General features: G+C 44.3%; 1 protein-coding gene across 9 annotated transcripts in view; it reads left to right on the top strand.

Moving 5' to 3' along the window:
• The window catches only part of Coq8a (coenzyme Q8A), a 57,984-nt gene that overhangs the window by 11,561 nt on the left and 28,933 nt on the right, over positions 1-17,490 (top strand). For 3 of the 9 annotated variants that reach the window (XM_047520155.1, XM_047520162.1, XM_047520161.1), the window contains exons 1-2: positions 9,989-10,119; positions 10,504-10,602. The gene's annotated coding sequence lies outside the window, so the exon portion shown is untranslated. Of the gene's footprint in view, positions 1-9,988; positions 10,300-10,503; positions 10,603-17,490 lie in introns of those variants that run through there. The other 6 variants (XM_047520164.1, XM_047520163.1, XM_047520156.1 and 3 more) reach the window with 5 other exon arrangements.

Here is a 17,490-nt window from a genome sequence, read left to right as displayed (position 1 = left end):
TTCATTCTTCAGATTTGGGAAATTTTCTGATATTATTTCATTGAATAGATTGTTCATTCCTTTGGTTTGTTTCTCTAAGCCTTCCTCAATCCCAATAATTCTCAAATTTGGCCTTTTCATGATATCCCACAGTTCTTGCAGATTCTGCTCATGATTTCTTACCATCTTCTCTGTTTGTTCAACTTTGTTTTCGAGGTTAAATATTTTGTCTTCAATATCTGAGGTTCTGTCTTCCAGGTGTTCTATCCCATTGGTTATGCTTTCTATGGAGTTCTTAATTTGGTTTATTGTTTCCTTCATTTCAAGGATTTCTGTTTGGTTTTTTTCAATATCTCTAACTCTTTATTGAAATGATCTTTTGCTTCCTGAATTTGCTCTGGTAACTCGATTGGTGCGATCATTCAGTGCCTGCATTTGCTCTTTCATCTCATCATTCAATGCCTGCATTTGCTCTTTCATCTCATCGTTTGCTTCCCTAATCATTTTAATTATGTACATTCTGAACTCCCTTTCTGTCATTTCTTCTGCCATGCTGTCGTTGGATTCTATTGATGTAACATCTAGATTTGTTTGGGGCATTTTCTTCCCTTGTTTTCTCATATTGTTCAGGAATCAGTGGGTCATTAAGATACTGCAGATTTCCTCTATCGACTTATAATGTCCCTGAAGATTGCTAGTATATCCCCTCTTATCCTTCAGTAGCCTGAAGTCTTGGAGGAAGTTGATAATGCGGAGCTCCACGAAGAAGCTGCCTCTCTAGGGTGGTGACCCTCAGGTGGCGTATATTCCCTGCTAGTGGTCAGAGGTGTCTCCACTTGTTGACCAATGGTCATCCAACGGGGAACTAGGCTGCGGGCTGAGGCAAGGCCTATTTGTGCCTGTGTCTCTGGTTTAACCGTCCCTGTGGGAAAACCTCTCCCGCTAGGGAAGAATCACTCGGTGGGGACGTCTCGCTGGTCAGTTCCCCTCCTAGAGGTTCCCCTCAATCTACAACTACCGCCTGGGCTGGGCTGTCTTCCTCTGCAACGTTCCCAGGGGCCTGGACCTACCTCCTGGGCCTGGGAGCCTCACCCTCGGCAGGTGAGTCTCCTTAGGCTGCCTCTCCCAGATAATCTGCCCGCAGTCCTGGAAACTTCGCTCCGCCCCTAGGCGTGTCTCTGTGCGGCTCTTCCAGCAAGAAGCCACCTAGCTCCTGGGACCCTGCTCTGCGCCTAATCGCCTGGCTATGCGGCCCCTCCTCTGAGCCGCCACCTGGAACCCTGTACAATAGCTCCGAGACCCAGAGACCCGCCACACACCTCCTCCACCGGACAGCAGCCCGGTTTCCGACGCAGTCACTAGGAGTCCAAGCAACTCACTTCGCGTCTCCTCCTCCCGCCAACCTCCCGTAGCCCTAGGCAGTCACTCCAAGCCCAAGTGACCCGCCCTGTTCCTCCTCCTCCCCCTCGGGGTAGCCCCCCAGGTGTTCGGGGCGGTGGCTCCGAGACCAAGTGACCCACCGCGCTCCTCCTCCAGGCAGGCCACTGGTGTTCAGGAGCGGTCACTTTGAGTGCAATCAACTTACCACTCGCCTTCTCCTCTGGCAACCGCCTGTGGCTCTGATGCAGTCACTCCTAGACCAAGCGACCCGCCGCACTTCTCCTCTTCCTCCGGGCAACCCCCCGGTGTTCAGGAGCGGTCGTTCTGAGTTCAAACAGTTCGCCACGCAGCTCCTCCTCTGGCAACTGCCTGTAGCTCTGATGCAGTCACTCCTAGACCAAGCGACCTGCCGCGCTTCTCCTCTTCCTCCGGGCAACCCCCCAGTGTTCAGAAGCGATTACTCTGAGTCTAAACAGCTCACCACGCAGCTCCTCCTCAGGCAGCCGCCCGGAGCCCCAGTGGTTGCTCCGAGTCCAAGCGCTGTGCTGAGCCGCCTCCTCTACGATGATCCCAGTTGTCCGTGTTTACTGCTCCAGTTGGGGGAGGGGCGTCTCGCCGAGCAACTCCACTTCACAAATTCCCTGCGTTCCGGGGTACTGCCCCATGCGGGACACCTCCCCAACGGGAGAGACTCACCCGGCGGCTTTGAGTTGGTCCCAAGTCTCTCACTATCTCCTCTTTTGAATCCTGCATCCTGGAGCAACGTGAAATGCAGCCGCCCTCTAGGCCACCATCTTGAAACCTCCAAAATTTAACTTTTAAATTTCAACATCTGTAAGTTATTTTCATGTGTATGCATGTTAATTATGTTAATTTAGTAAAATTCAGATATTAATACAATCTTTCTGAATACATATGTGTAATACAATATTGGGTTTATTTATTTATTAAGGAAAAAATAACTAAAATGATACAATGTGTAATATGTTACAGGCACCATCATAAGCACTTTGCAAAGAGTTATTCGTTTAATTCTCAACAGCCCTGTTAGACATAGGTATTACTGTTACAAAGGCAGAAACTGCGGCACAGAAAGTTTAATTAGGCCAAGGTCATTTGGTAATTAGCAGAGCAGTCTGTCTCACTCCATTTTCCATGTTCTTAACCATAGTGTTTATTGAGTACTGTTTGCCAGTGACTCTTCTAGGTGCTGGGGATTTAATCTTAAATCAAAGAAACAGTTTTTGCTTTCATTAGGAAAGACAGATGATAAACAAATAGATAACATGTCAGGTAATGAAAATTACTAGGAAGAAAAATAAGCAGGATAAGGGAGCAGAGAGTCCTCTTAAGATCAGATCAAGGGACAGGGTGGGCCCTATTTCAGTTGAATGATAAGGTGACATTTTGTGATGTGCCTATCCAAAGTGTAACTGAGCTATGAGGACATCTGAGGGAAGAGCAAGTGCACAATCTCCGAGCTGCGACTGTTATTGACATGTTAGAAAATTGCCAGGTGGTCTTTTTGGTGGAATACAGTGGGAGAGGGAGGCAGCAGTTGAAAATAACACCTGAAAGACACTTGGTTTAAGGTCATGTTGTCTTATGAAACAATGTAAAGATTTTTGCCTTTTATTCTGAGATGAGCAGCCAGCAGTGGGGTGTGAGTTTAGAAATGTCATGATCTGACTTTTGCTTTAAAACAAAGGATCACTGTAGGAAGATGTGTGGGAACAGAAGACTAGTTAGTTGGCTATTGAAATAATTCAGGTGGTAGATGATGTTGGTTTCTCCTAGGGCAGTAGTGATGCTGACTCAGGAGGCATTTGAAGATGGATTGAAAGAAGTTGCCCACGGATTTTATGTGAGGTATGATAGAAACAGAGGTGTCAATGAGGAAGCCAAGGTTTTGGCCTGAGTAATGGAAGAAATGACTGGTTCTTAGATGGAAAAGCAGGAGAGTATAATGTGCCAGAGGTCAAGTCAAATAGCTATTTCAATAAAGAAAAGGGATGATGTCAGCACAAATGGCAAATATTTTTGAAAATTCTGTCCTCCACAAAAACAATGAGGAAACTGGCAAAAAATGGTCAGAACACGTTTTTCTTCAAAACTCTGTAAACTCACCAAAGGCTTGCAGTCACACAGAAAGAACTGATGAAAGAAAAATGACTGAACCTCAGTAACAACAGTAAACTTTGCAGTGTTTCAACTTGCTCTAGTCTTGGGCCTCTCTCTTCAGATATGTGGTGGCCTTGGAAAATAAGTCTGCATTCCTGGTACAGCTTGGCTGTCACCTGAGGGAGCTGAATAGAGCTGAAAATCTTTCTCATTCTCCTAAAATTGTCATTATTTTACCTATGTCATGGTTCCCTGGGAGATCTCTTACAAAGCTGTCTCAATTTGACCTGGCTTAAGCTTACCCACCATGAAAAGTCTTTTTCCAAGGGAGAATTTGTGAAAAAATATTACAGGTATGAGTTTTAACTCTACAGCTGCCTAAGGTAGTGGATAACAGTTGGGGTAAACAATAGACTAACCAAAGACCTTAAATGAATTGCTGGGAAATGAGATGTCCAGAGGAGCTTTGAAAAGCTCCTACATATTCCTGAGACCCTTGAAGGCCATGCACAAGCCAGGCTAGGCGCTTAGGAAAGACCTGAGGAGGGCTGAGGATCTCAATTTTGAATGACCTTGAGATTCTTTTCAAGTTGAAAGGTTAAGGCAGAGTTAGCTCTGTTAACTGGCTGGCTGAGTGTTGAAGTCATGCCTTAAGGCATACACAGAGACTAAACCAAAGACTGACTGATTTATTGGTTCCAGACATTTAAGGAAATCTGTGTCTTATCATTAGCTGAGTACTAAGCCGAGTTGCGATTTCAGTGGCCACATACAACAAAATATACAGGCTTTGCAATTTAGTTTAGAAAGTCATTAAAGAAATATAACAAGTAGCAACTATGACCTTGGGAAGGGAGAAGAATATGATTGCCAGAGATGTCACATTATGTTATTTAATATGTCCAATTTTCAGCAAAAATTATAAGACATGTAAATATACCAAAAAGTGTGGTATATACACAGGATAAAAAAGCAATTAATAGAGACCAACGATGTTCCAGATATTGGACTCACTGGACAAAGACTTATTTTTTTTTGGACAAAGACTTTAAATAAGCTGCTTTAAATATATTCAAAGAGCTAAATTAAGCTAAAGAAATAAAAGTATGAGAATAATGTCTCACAAAATAGGGACTATTGGGGGTTGGAATTTGTAGCTCAGTGGTAGAGCACTTGCCTAGCATGTATGAGGTGCTGGGTTCCATACTCAGCACCACATAAAAATAAATAAAGGCAGTGTGTCCATAAACAACTAAGAAAAATATTAGAATAATAATAATAATTTTAAAAATAGGGACTATTAATAAAAACATAGAAGTTATAAAAATAATCATAGATGTTCTAGAGTTGAAAAATACAATAACCAAAATGAAAAATTCACTAGTGGGATTCAACAGCACATTTGAGCAGGCTGGAGAAAAAATTCAGCATAATTGAAAATTGGTCATCATTAAGGGAACGGAGAGGAAAAAGAATGAAAAAAAATGAACACAGCCTCAGAAATCTGTGTGATATAATCGATAATACAAACATACATGTAATGGGAATCCCAGAAAGAGAAAGAGAGAGAAGTATAGAAAGAATATTTGAAGAGGGCTTAGGGGTAGAGAATACATGAGACCCTGTGTTTGATCCCTAGCAGTACAACACACACAAATTTATTTGAAGAAATAATGGTAGAGATCTTCCCAGTTTTAATGGAAACGTTAATTTTGTTTAAGAAGTACTGACCTCCAGCTGGGCATGGTGGCGTACACCTGTAATCCCAGAGGCTCAGGAGGCTGAGGTAGGAAGATTGTGAGTTCAAAGCCAGCCTCAGTAACTTAGTGAGGTCCTAAGTAACTCAGTGAGACCGTCTCTAAATAAAAATATAACAAAAGAGCTGGGGATGTGACTCAGTGGTTAAGTGCCCCTGGGTTCAATCCCCTGTACCAAAAAACAAAAAACAAAAAACAAAAAAAAATCTCCAGTATGTATCCAGACAGTTCTACAACTAGACAACATAATAATTAAACTGTCAAAAGGTAAATGCAAAAAACCGCCACAAACTTTTAAAACAAAAACTCATCCTGTATGATGGTCCTTGAGAAGATTAATATTCAATTTTTCATTAAAAAAACTTAAGCTAGAAGGCTGTGATATATTTAAAGTGAAGAAAACCAAAACAAAAATCAAAATGTCAACTAAGCATTCTATATCCAGAAGAACTATCCTTCAGAAATGAAAGAGAAATTAAGATATTCCCATAGAAATAAATCTTGAGAGAATTAATCACTAGCAGGTCTTTGCTATAAGAAATAAAGGATGCCACTTAAAGGCTTAAATGAAACAGCAAAACATATGAAATAAAGGAGTTTGATATAGGAAACTACATAGGTTAAACATAAAAAGCAGTATAAATATATGTTTTCTTTATAATTATTTTTTCACATATCTACCTTTAAAAATAAATACATAAAACAATAATTATAAACCTATGGTGATGGGCATACAATGAATAAAAATGTAGTTTGTGTTACAGTAACTACAAAAGAGGGTAGAGAATGGAGCTAAAGGAAAATGGCATTTTAATTTATTATTGAAATTAAATTAGTATTCATCCAAACTATAATGCTAGGCTAATTATCACCCCCAGGGCAACCCATGAGAAAGAAAACAGGAGTGATGAACTGTGTCAAATGTGGGTGATGGTCTCTGCTTCCTGTTGCTATGTCCTGAGCTCTTTTCCTCTGCCATACTCTCCTGCTGTGATGTTCTGCCTCACCTCTCTCACCGAGCAATGGAGCCAGCTGTCTGCGAACTGAGACCTCTGAAACCTTGTCAGGAACCATGTTGTATTTGCTTAGTCATGCCTATCTTCAGGGGAAAATATGTGAAAACAATGATTGTACTTTTACATATTGATGCCTATATAACAGGATGGTACACTTTATTTCCCACAGGAAATGGGAGCATCGAAAAGACCCCAAAGAATTCTCATTGATCTGGTTCTGAAGCAATTATCTGACAAGGACACAGAAAACCATAAAGGAGAAACTCAGCTAATGACAGTATAAAGCCACTTCTGATAAATGGTTAGAAAGAGAATCAAGGACCATTTAGTTTGCTTTAGTCACTCTCTATGGATTTTCGAATTGTATTAATGATGGTCACATTTGTGTTTCATTAAAAGCTTCATTTTATATAGATAAGTGTTTGCCAAGAATATAATAACACTAAAGTCAAAATAATGAGAGTATACTGATTATATTTTTTACTTCTATTTTATATTATTTGTAATTGGCAATGAAATTATATTTTTAATGTTTTAGCAACTGCTTCAAGAATGTGAAATCTAAAAGATAAAATACTGCTTTTCTTATCAGGTGATCAATCAAAAGGAACAGATTAAAATCAATAGTATTATTTTAAAAATGTTGGTGATAGTTTAAGACCTGAGATTTGCCCATTTGAATTGGCAACATGGAAGTCACTGGTGAGCAATTTTAGGGGAATGATGGAGGCAAAGCTTGTTGTTAGTTTTTTACTACTGTGACAAAATACTTGATATAATCAACTTAAGAGGAGGAAAGGTTTATTTTGGCTCACAGTTTTGGTGGTTTCAGTTCATGGTCATTAGGCTCCATTGCTTTTGGCCTGTGGCATGGAGGGAGCAGGTGGCAGGAGAAATTGCTTACTTCATGACAGATGGAAGAGAGGGAGAGAGAGAGAAGGAAAGGGAGTGAAGTGGCTAGGGTCCAGATATACCCTTCAAGGGCACGCTCAGATGATCTAACTTCCATCCGATAGGACTCACCTCTTAAAGGTACCATCACCTGCCAATAATGTCACAGGTTGGGGACCAAGTCCTTAACATGTGGGCCTTTGGGGGACATTCCAGATCCAAACTATAACAGCCTGGCTAGATTGGTTTAGAGAGAATGAGAGAAAAGGAAGTGGAGACAATGAATATATATAATTCTTCCAGGAGTTTGTTGAAAATGGCAGCAGAGAAATGCAGGTGAGTGAAGAGCAAGAGATATTTCAAGAAATTTGTGTGTTGATGAGAATGTTTTAGCAGACTGGGAAAAACTAAGTGCCTCCTCTGATTTTATAATTAAGGAAGAAATCTGGAGATTAGAGGGAAATTATTGGAACATCAAGTTCCTCACCCAAATGTCCCAGGCACAGACACTGTTGATTATTGGGAGAATATGTGTGTGTGTGTGTGTATATATATATATATATATATATATATATATATATATATATATATGCATGTACACATTTTAGTGTGTTTATTGAATAAATCCTTTAGGGGAACCTAATGCCCTTTAGGATAGGTATACAAAAAGACAAATTTTTAGAAGTTTTAAGGTAAACTTGAAAAAAATATTAAGATGATATTAGCTGGGCTAGGTGCAGCAGTGTGTGCCTTTAATCCCAGAGCCTCAGGAGGCTGAGGCAGGAGCAAGTTTAAGGCCAAACTGAGCAACTCAGCAAGACCCTGTCTCAAAAAAATAAAAAGGGCTGAGGATGTAGGCAGTGATTTAGTGGCCCTGGGTTTAATCCCCAGTCCTGTTTAAAAAAAAAAGGCATATGATCATTAACTAATAGCTTAAGGCATGATAGACACTCAGAATGAGGTATCTAGTGAATGAAATCCATGCTTCAAATGTTTTCTTGCTATTTTTGAGTTTTGTGGCTGTCTTATTAGCTATGGTTAGACCCATCCTTGTTCCTGCCTTGCAGAGAGGCTGGCAAAGAAGAGTAGTAATGACTGTTACTGTTTTCTTGGTCACCCTACCTCCATTATTAGTGTTATCTTCTGTTCTGTCTGGATTTTCTTTACACATATCTTAAAAATTTTTTTTTATTATGTGGAATTAGAAACCATACATCATCTAGATTATATTCATTGAACCCCACGTACCTACCCATCATTCTCTTTCATAATTATCAACTCATGACCCATTCATGACTCAAGTGTGTAATATTTTGAAGTTAAACCCATACATCATATTATTTGTATCTGAGAGGAATTCAGTATCTCTCAAATGTAAGGATTCTTAAAAACCTAACTACAATACCACTATAGCATTTGAAAAAAAGAACTTGCAGGAATCCTTAACTTGCAAGACTGGGGAATGCTTTACAAAAAAAAAAAAAAAAAAAAAAAATTAGGGCAGGAAAAAGAAATGTGTTTTACCATAATAGAGAAGAAGTCATAATAGAGAAGAAGTAGGTAATTAATCTGACAAAGATGCGTTATTTTCATAGACCAACTGGGGAACATTTCTCTTGTCAACTAGGCTATTGGTCCTTGAAAATAAACTGATGTTTGTGGTTGTGGGTTATGTTTGTTTTCAGGTACTTTAGGAGAGAAACCGACTCTAGCTTTGCTGATAGAATGGGACTGAACTGGCACGGAAGCAGCCAAGTCGTTCCTCTCCCCACATTTTCTCTCCACTTCAATCAGCAGAAACAGGAGCTGTTGAAAAATCTCAACCTGTTCCTAACGCAGTCTGATGGGGTAGAGTTCCAAAGATACAGGGACAGATGGGGTGGGGGTCACTGGGAAAACTTGGAAGGCAGCATAAGAGAATGATTAGTGTGGGAAGGAGCAGTGGGCACCCTGGGAAGGCTTTGAGGCTTGGTCTTTTTCTCCTGTGTGGTGAAAGAGCCAAGGTATGGACCTTGTCCCAAACCTATCTTCTCTGTGTTCTTTATGTGCAGCTCTGCTTGCCACCCGCTGACTGAAGAAGGGGCCGCAGGGGCTCTCCTCCAGGCTTAGCTCCTTCTACCTGTTCGCCTGTCCCCAGCTGTCAGCGAGAGTCGCACCTCTAGTCACCAGCGAGTAGACCAGATGCCTCAGCGCTAAGTTCCGCCACTCCTCTGGTGCCCCAGTCCCCCAGTCGGGGACGTGGGCAGCAAAGGCTGTGTTGACGAGGATGCTGAAAGTAAATATAACTGGTCTAAGGAGAAAGCAGGATAAAGTAGGAGGGCCGTGACACTAGAGGTGGAAGTTCGATTTGCTTTGGCCGCCGCGCTTTCCCCTTCCCGGAGTGCTTTTTATGGAAATGGGTAAGAGGCCCTCGCCAAAGGTGGGAGAAGGTGCAGGCCTCGCCCATTTCTCAAAGGGCTCTGCGCCCCTCGCAGTCGCTCCTGCTATGCCCTCCGCCTAGCCTCCTAGGCCCTTTCCGAGCCCAGGCAAGCACTCTAAGGGACGTAACGTGCACGTGGCCGGCCATTGCGGTTGCGCCGGAAAAGGCCCGGACTCCAGACGCACGCGTTCTGTTCACAAACGCCGCTTTTCTAACCAGGTGAAAGGGCAGCGGGGCTGTGGGGGAAGGAAGAAAGGGAGGGGGCACTGCCCGCTAGGGTAGCATCCCATTGGCTGCTCTCTCTCCGCCCTCGGTTCTGATTGGCTGTAGGCCGCGCGTACGGGCTGAGCACGTTCCCCCGCGCCGCGCGGCGTTGGGTAGGCAACGAAGGTGCAGCCAATGAGAGCAGCTCGCGGGGCGGGGTCAGTCAACGCTGGGCCTTCCAGGACGCCAGCGACTATGGTAAACAGATCCGGAGCGCGTGTCAGGCGCTCGCGCTGGTGCGTACGCGCGGAGGGGCGCGAAGGTGACCGAGGTCCCAGCTTACTGCCGCCGGGTAAGGCTGCCACCCGCGGGCCTATAGCGTGCTCGGGCGCCTTCCGGCTGCGGCCAGAACTGGCCTCACCACCTGCCTGGGCTATTCTTGCAGCCTCAGGTGACAGCGCGGGTTCCCGTTACGAGCTTCTCTGGTCACTTGCTCCGCAGCGAGTTGCAGTGGGCGCGTTTCAGGTGCAGGGTAGGGGCTGTGCAGCCTTCTCCCACATGTTTGCCTACCTTGACCAGCCCGGCCTGCCTCTTGGGTTGGGGGCGGGGGAAGCCGAGTGTCTGGAATGAGACGCAGCAACCTGGATGCCCGGCCACCTCCTGCCCATGCCTCTTGGTCTCCAGTACAGCTTTCCTGCTTCGTTTTCTCATAAATTACGTGTCTCTTAATTTCCAGGTCCTCTCGTACCGTGTGTTTGGGAACTCTAACTGCTTGGGCTGCAGGTTTGTCAGAACTTTGACCTCCTTAAGGGAATCCAGCTGTTGGGTTTCACAGGTGGGTACCTTGTTGGTCTTTTCCTCTATTCACTTTACTTTGATCCTTCCTTCTATTTTTCCAGGCACTGGTGGTCTTATTGGCGGTCTGGGCTAAATTCCCCAAACTCTAGCCTTTCCGTGGCTCATTGTCACTCATTGCACAGTGGCAACATCTCACTCTGCTGAACCCAGGCCTATTTTCTCACGAGTGGGATGATAGAGAATGCTCTAGGGGCAGGTCTGAGTGCTATGACCCTCTATTTGGATGAGAGACTCATATTCCTGAAGGTGAAAGTCTTGTGCATATCCTCCCTGCCTGGGTTGGGCTTGCAGCCTGTTGGAAAACTTGTCCATGCTCTCTTGGGCCTTAAGTCTGCGTGACAGGACTCAGGAACTGGGCATGCCTCGCCTATCTCCTTGCCAAAGGATTTGAACATTGAACATGCATTTGTGCCAACTTGCCAGTTGTGCTGTGGATGGGTGGGTCATCCTAGCAGGAGGACTGTTGGGAGACTCTTTTTTGGAGGAAGGACCTTCTCAGGAGAAGGGACAAAAGGGGGTGGTGGTTCACAGGAGGAGCATCTTTAAGACTCGAGTGTTTTATTTACCCTTGCAAGTAGTGCAGACAATGCAGAATTGCTAAAATTGTTGGCCTGACCTCAGGTGACTCAAAGGAAAAGTGAAACAACAGTCTAGACACCTCCCTCAAAGGTAGGACAGGGTTCTCAACCTCCAGACTATTGACATTTTGGACTCATAATTCTTTGTTGTGAGGGGCCTGTCCTGTGCATTATAGGATGTGTAACAGCATCTTTGGCTTCTATCCATCAGAAAAGTAGCCACCCCTGTCCCCTGTTCCACCAGTTGTAACAATTGAGAATGTCTCCAGACATTGCTTAGTGTCTCCTGGAGGGAAAAATTTTCTTTGATTGAGGCCCACTCAGATAAGACTAAAAAGGGTCATCCTGTGCTGCCAGGGGCCTTTCTCAGACTGCCCAGGAGTAGTTGAGAGGCTTAGGGAGAGGGCAGTGTTATGCCTCCTGCCATTAACAAACAGTGGGAGCCATGCAGATGGAGCTTTAAAGGAGACCTCACTGAGTGGTAGAGGTGAAACCTGCCAACAGAGAGGAGGAGGTAGAAACTCATGGACATTTACTGTGTTTGTAGAATGTGTAGTGGTGACTAGTGGAATTGGGAGTTCTGAGGAAGTGAAAGACCAGTAGTTTCTATCCTTGGGAATCTTGCAAGACTTTCAAATATATGCACATAAAATAAACATTGGCCATTTTTTAATAATGAGCTGACAAGTGTAAGCTGCCTGAATGCTGGCAGAGAGGTCAGCTCATTTAACAACAAGCAACTTTTCCAGTGTGGTGCTTTACTCATCCTCACTTTTTGCTCACACATCTCTGTGTCTTGTGGGAAGAGGCCAGTCTTGTGTGTTCAGGGAATAAGTGTTTGGCTGCATTTCAAACATACATTTGTACACCCCCTACCCCACCCCCACACCACCTGCCCTTCTAGGAGTGTAATAATGGTGCCACACGAGCACCTGTATATTTGTGGAATTCCTCTCCAGTTGATCAAAGTATCATTATCAAAGACAGCCATTTATTTTTGTGCAGAGAAAGATGCTTTACTTCCGAGTCTACATTTTCCTTAGACTTAGCACAGAATTGATGTCCTCATCTGAGTCCCAATATGGTGGACATATAGAAAACCTGAAAAAGCAGTGATTATTGAGCAGGGAAAGGAAAAACATCCCAAGCACCTACTATATATTTCTGTTTCTTTATTTTCAATTTACTCCTGTGGAGTATATCGGGGATTTCCTGCAACACTCCTTGGTCAGTTACACAGTCTTTTGGGTGCCCTGTGTTGCCTATAGAAGAGAATTGGGAAGGGAGGTCACTTCTCCTTTTTCAAAGAGAAGTTTGGAGACGTCTATTATTGGGAAGCTCAAAACTTGGCAGGAATATTTTCCACCAAGAGCCATGGACACTGAGTCATTATCTTTGTCAGTTGAAACAAGAGCTGTGTGCAAAATTAGATGGGAATATTTAGCTAGAGAGTTGTCTTGATCTGACAACTGGAAATAGTTCCAGCATTCCTGTTAAACAACAGTCGGGATCTGTGGAGAGCCAGTGGGATGGAGAACCATTGCAAGTGGGGAGCTCATGGTCTAGTTTCTTTCAGAATTATATGTGTGGGGAGGGGTGAAGGCAGGGAGACAGTTTGAGAGAAGCAAGGGTGGCTTGTGTCTCAGGTATTAAAGGACAGAGGGAATGTAGACCTCAAGTCACAGACTAAAAGAATACACACAGGTAGAATTTATAGACTAATGGATAGAGGGCTGAGATTTCTAGCTGGAGGGAGAAACTGGATGATGGTGTGTTTACCCATAGAGGGTGCAGGAGGAGCTGGTTTGGGGGAGATGGTGATGTTAGTGTTAGACATGATGGAGCTGATGTACCTGTGGGACTATTTTTTTTTTTCTATCCTTGTTTATTAGATATAATTTGCATACAGTAAATTTACCTGTTTTAATGTGTAGCCCCACACACTTGGACAGATGCATATAGTAACATAACCACTACACAATCAAGGTGTAAAACAGTTCCTTCACCCTCCAGCGTTTATTAGTACGTCTTTCTAGTTACCTGTGGGACTTGAATGAAGCTGTATGGCACAGATGTGTGTAACTTGTTTTTGTTCTAGAATTCGTTTAAGTGGGTGAGAGGGCTTGCTGGCTTGAGAACAGGGAAGCATCTTTAGCTAGCCTGTGGAGGGGCTGCAGCAGCCTTGAGACAGTGTGCATAGTAGGAAGGCAGGAGGGCCTAGGGCCAGTCATGCTGTGGAACAGTGAAGAAAGAGGAGGCCAGAGAGGGTGGACAAGGGAGAGTTTCTGGGTCTGTGGAGCTGCAGGAAACCCTGTGAAGGGTGTTGATAGAGGCAGGCTGAGGAGACCAACTGGCCTGGGTCATCAGGTATTACAGAGGGCAGCTTGGGGAGCAGGAGAGACAAGTAACACCATCTCTGGGAGTTGTTGATGGCAAAGGAGAAACAAAGTCAACAGGAGTTTTTGTTGGTGCAGGAGAGCTGAGAATGGGTTTGTGGGCTTGAGGGGAAAGGCTTTTGTGGAAGGAGTAATCAAGGGCAGAAGAAAAAATAGCTCTGGGAGATGGGATGGGGAGGAGAATGTATAGGAGGGACCAGGAATTTGAGGTATTCACATTGAATGCCTCCACTTTTGTGGGGAAATAGGTCTGCTGTGGAAGGAGTGAGGCCCTGTCCTTAACCTTGAGGGGGATATCAAATAGAATGCCAGACCCAGGTTCTGTCATAGGTATCCCAGGGTCCTGCCTGCCATCTTCTGAGGAGCTGGTTGCACTGGTAGGGGCAAGAGTGTGTGTAGAGGGGAGGCAGGGAGCCATTTCCCCTCTCTACCTCTATACTGCCCACTGGATTCTCCCAGTATTTCCCGAGCATGGCTGCTCCACTTTTCTACCTCTCCACCTTTGTGAGACATCTGTGAGAGTCTCCCCCTGCTATTTTCATAGAATGTCTAAGAAAATCCTTAACTAATTCTTTTGAGCTTTATCCTTTGCAGACCCTGTTAAATCCAGTTTTCTAGAACTAACCCTGTGTGTTTCCTTGTCACTCTTCTGTGCTCCAGGAGTAGACAGCTCCTTCTTAATCCCTGGAAATTAGAGATCATCCTAGGTCAACTGCCTTATTTTATACATGGGGAAATGGGTCATGTAGGCCTGAAGAGAACTGATGTGCTTGTGCGTAACTTGGTTGGTGACTGAGCTGGGCCTGGAAGCCCTGGGTCCTCCCTGTCAACTCTCATCAAATTCTGTGTAATGTCCAGAACTAGAGGGCCTGGTAGCAGTGTCCCTGCCATCTGCTGAGCTAGACAAGAGGTCCTAGGGACTGTTCATATGAAAAGAAATGTTAAAGTCCAGAGCCTGGGGTTGATTCCACTGTTTGTCTCTGCCTGGCACATTTCTGTTTGTCACTATTCCTGGCTCAGAGGAGGGTAAAGGAAAGAACAAGATTGCCTGGTAAGCTGAAGGTGGTTACTGTTTGACAGGTGCTTGAGCAAACAACTCAGGTCTTTCTAAGATTGAGAAGAAACTCAGTGACTTTTGCTCCCTAAGGTGTTTATAGCCAACATTTGGCCCAACAAAGGGTGGGAACCATGGCACAGCCAGGTTGACTGTGTGTCCTGCTCAGGCCTCCCTGGAGCTCATGGTTGACAGGCCAGGGCAGACTTACCTTCTGAGGAGCAGCATCTTTTTTCCCTCTGTCCTTTTCTCTCACTCTTCATGTAGCCAAGGTGTGGAAGAAAATAGACAGGTATCTTTGTGTCCACCATGAACAGCTCATGAAGCTGACATAGATCCTTCCCAGCTTGGCTTCTGTAAAAATCTCTTTAGACAAGGATGTTGCTGTTGCCATGTATGTTGCTGTGCATGCCAAGAGGTTCAGGGTGATTACAGACAGAAAGGACGTTTCCCTGTGCTCAGCATCCCTGTTGTAAGGAGTGTAGGCAGGTATTTATGTCCAGCCCATTTCTGAGGTTCTTCCAGCAGGCTGCCAGCACTCTGTTGAGCACTGTCTCACACCACAGTGTCAAATAAGTCACACTCGTCCTCAAGAGAAGGTGAACCCTGCCTGCCTCCGTGACTTAGATTGGATCCTGTACCCAGAATGAGGAGCTGGGGATATAAATACCCAGATTACCAGACTGATCTCATTCATGCTCCCTCCAAACCTCATTCTAGAGTGTCTGTGTGGTTGCATTTATACCTTTTATCTATATATATGTAAAATTATTATCTTTTGAGACCAAGTCTCACTAAGTTGCCTAGGCCAGCCTTGAACTTTTAATCCTCCTGCCTTAGCCTTCTAAGTAGCTGTGATTATGGTGTGTACCATTGTACTTGGCTGGTTGCAATAATAATAATAATAATATCAGCTAAGGATATTTTGTGTGCATGGTGCTGGGGATTAAACCTAGGACCTCACACATTCTAGACAAGTATTGAGCTACATTCCCATTCCTTTTTAAAAGGAGGAGAGGCCATTTACAGCTCTTCGTTGCCTGGCTGTGTCTTGGAGCCCTGGCCCATTGAGGTGTTGATCCCTCTGGGAAATCACCAGAGGTTTGAACTTCACTTTCTGCTACTTTTACATCCTCCCCTGGTAAGGATGTCTTAATTGCCCAGTGTGTGGAGAATGGAGGCTTTCAGGTGCAGCTTGGGACTTCAAAAACATACTCTTTTGCTTGTTTACACCTCTAAACTGATAAACAGGTTGTCCAGCTCCTGAACCATAATTAATTCAAAGACCTAGCTTTACTTTTTACAAGTTGTGTAACTTTGAGCAAATTTTTAACCTCTTTGTCTTTGCTCCCTCAGCTACTGTATTGGTCAGCTTTACATCACTGTGACAAATTACTTTAAAGGAGGAAAGATTTATTTTGGTTCATGGTTTCAGAGGTTTTAGTCCATGGTCAGTTGGCTCTATTGCTCTGGCCCTGTGGTGAGGAAAAACATGACAGAGGAATGCTGCTCTCCTTTTGGCAGTCAGGAAGCAGAGTGAGAGAGAGGTGGGGACAAGGTATACCCTTGCAGTACACACTGTCAGTGACCTACGTCCTCTCACTAGGCCCAACATCCTGCAGTTCCACTGCTTCCCAATAATCCATTCAATTATGAACATATCAGTGGATGAATCCATTGATGAGATCAGAGCCTTCATGATCTAATCAGTTCCCAAAAGCTTCACCTCTGAACATTGCTGCTTTGGGTACCAAGATTCCAACACATGAACCTTTTGGGGAACGTTCTGGATTCAAACCATAACAGCTATAAATGGCACTGTACCTACCTTCTAAAAATGATAACACATCTCTGTATAAACAGGACACTTGGCAGAGGTCCTGGCATGTAAATGATCAGTAAGGCAGTGGTAGTTACCATTATCATGTTGTGCTAGTTCTACTTTTCACAAAAGCATTTGGGGAACTGGTTAAATTCACTGAAGAAGAGTTGTCTGAGTAATTGCTCAGCAAGCCCTTGTGTATGTTAGCACAAGAGTGTATCATTTTTAAGCACTTTCGAGAAAAAACCCAGTATCTGGAAGCAACTTCAAGGGAACATGAAGTCTTTAGCCTCGAAGACAGCGTGAGGCCCAGAAACTCCTTTCCTTCCAAGGCAGGACTCCATGGACCATCCAAAGGGCTGTGGTGACAGACCCATGTGTTTGTCATGCTGAGCATCCCTGTGTATCAACTTTTCTTCCACAGCAACCGATCAGACTGTGTGGCTCACCAGAAGGCCACTACTGCCCCACAGACAAAAGGGCTTCTGTGTGGGCCTTGGAGTGGAGGCAGCAGTGTGCCTCCCATCTACCTGCCTGTCACCTTGGCATGTCTCCTCCAGCCACCACCCCACATGTCCATGTATGCATCCATACCCAGTGCTTGCCCAGCCAGGGGCTTTGTTTAGGGTTTCTATGAAGCATAGGAATGAAGGGATGATTACATGGTAGGTAGATTTATATGATCTCAAACCGTGGACTGACAGTGGCACTTGCCTGTTTAGGATGAGGGAGGGGATGTAGGTGGTCTCATTTATGACTGGGAGCCCTCTGAAGTGGCAAGAGGAAGGAGAGGAGATGTTCAGGAAGTTGGCATTCAACACCCCCTCTCACAACCCAGGCATGACCTCTTTTTAAGCAGCAGTTAGGGGCCACTTTGCCATGGATAACCCAGGAAAAGGTGGTCTAGCCTGGGACCTTGTGCTGTGTATAGTGGGATGAGCCTATTTCTTGGGGTCAGGAGCAGAGCTTAAAAGAGGGTCCTTGCCCCAATACCAGTCTGCTCTGGTGTACTGTG

The sequence above is a fragment of the Sciurus carolinensis genome, chromosome 12, assembly GCF_902686445.1.
Source record: "Sciurus carolinensis chromosome 12, mSciCar1.2, whole genome shotgun sequence".
In the NCBI taxonomy this organism is placed as follows: domain Eukaryota; kingdom Metazoa; phylum Chordata; class Mammalia; order Rodentia; family Sciuridae; genus Sciurus; species Sciurus carolinensis.
The sequence above is the reverse complement of the archived record's forward strand: the minus strand, read 5'-3'. Positions and strand labels throughout refer to the sequence as shown.